Source organism: Galeopterus variegatus, unplaced genomic scaffold, assembly GCF_000696425.1.
Source record: "Galeopterus variegatus unplaced genomic scaffold, G_variegatus-3.0.2 Scaffold45634, whole genome shotgun sequence".
Classification (NCBI taxonomy): domain Eukaryota; kingdom Metazoa; phylum Chordata; class Mammalia; order Dermoptera; family Cynocephalidae; genus Galeopterus; species Galeopterus variegatus.
The window spans coordinates 3,697-5,179 of NW_007771745.1; positions in this window are offsets into that span (position 1 = coordinate 3,697).

A 1,483-nucleotide genomic window follows, 5' to 3' on the forward strand; every position below is an offset into this window, starting at 1 on the left:
GAACCCTAGAAGGAGCAGACAGCTGGGAGCTGGCCTCCCCCAGGAGGAGCCTTCAGAGCCATGTTGGAACATCTTCCCAAATGTATACTCAATCGGATTTTTGAGACTCATGTGATTTGTACGCTTGGGGTTTGTTTGTCCCTGACCCGACACCATGCTCCAAGGGTAGGCAGAAATGGTCAAGGGTAGTTGTTCCATCCTCAGTCTCCAGCAGTTTTCTCTGTGAGTACAATAAGGTGGTGTTAGATCTGGTTCTTCTAACCAGGATTAAAGACCACTGTGTCCATTGGTAGAATCCAGAGTCCACCTGCTGCTCTGACAAATGGGAAACTATGGCAGGGTGGGTGAACAGTGCCAGGCTCTGCCCTCAAATGCCTGAGATTTTGGCCTGTCCCTTCTCCTGGCCTCATCAGTCTCCTCAGCTGAAATTGAAGTGGTGGTAGCAGTTGAGTCCTAGAGTATTTCCCACCCCCAAACTTGGACAGCTTCCAGCGACTCCCAGATGGGGCGCAACAAGGAAGGATTAATTAAGCCTCAGTTTTTAAAGAAAATGCATTTTGACTCACATGAAGGTGTGACCTTTTCAGAGCAGACCCCACAGGGAGGCCTGCTGATGTTCCACACGGCTGCCATTTCTTCATGTTCCTTCCAGATCTTCAGCTGTGGCTTCAGAGCTGATGAAAACCAGCCTTGTCCCTTCCTTGTCCCAGCGTGGAGTCCTGGGGCAAGAGCTGAGGAGTTTTGGGTTGTGCCCTGGTTAGGAGAGCCGAGTTGGGCCCTAAACAGTAGGGCTGCGAAGGGGGAGTAAGCTGTGCTCTCAGCTCCGAGTGACGCTCATGGACTAGTAAGAGAGGGTGACAGGACAGTGAGTGTGCTGGGGAGGAAGNGAGTGACGCTCATGGACTAGTAAGAGAGGGTGACAGGACAGTGAGTGTGCTGGGGAGGAAGGGGCCCCTGGGAGCAGGGCTGTAGGCTCTACCCGCCCTGGCATGTGGGTAATCCTGGAGGAGGGGAGCAGTGAGTGGGATGTGCAGAAGCAGCCATGCCTCGCTGTGGGGCAGGTGCAGGAACCGTGGCTCTGTTCAGCTGCGCCTGGTGGGGGACAGGCTCTCTCCATTCTCTGGTGACAGTTGGTGCCTGTCTGAAAGCCATACTGGGGGTGGAAACACACAGGGTGGTGGCTGGGAGGCCCCTGGCCCTGGCCTCTCGGCTCTTCTACCTGCTCTCCCTACTGCCTTCCCGTTGCCCTCCCCTGTGCTTGGGGTCTACTTTGCTGCCTCTGTGCCTGGGCAGAGAGTGGCACCTGTCACTGGGCTCTCCAGGTGGTCCTGGTGCTCAGGACCACTGTGAACAAAAATAGCCAAGCCCCAGGGCTTAGTGCACACAGCAGGGCTTGAGTTTGTTTTTTTGTTTGTTTGTTTAATTGAATCAAAATTGATTATACATATTTTGGGAGTTCAACATTGAGATATGTTGATCAAAT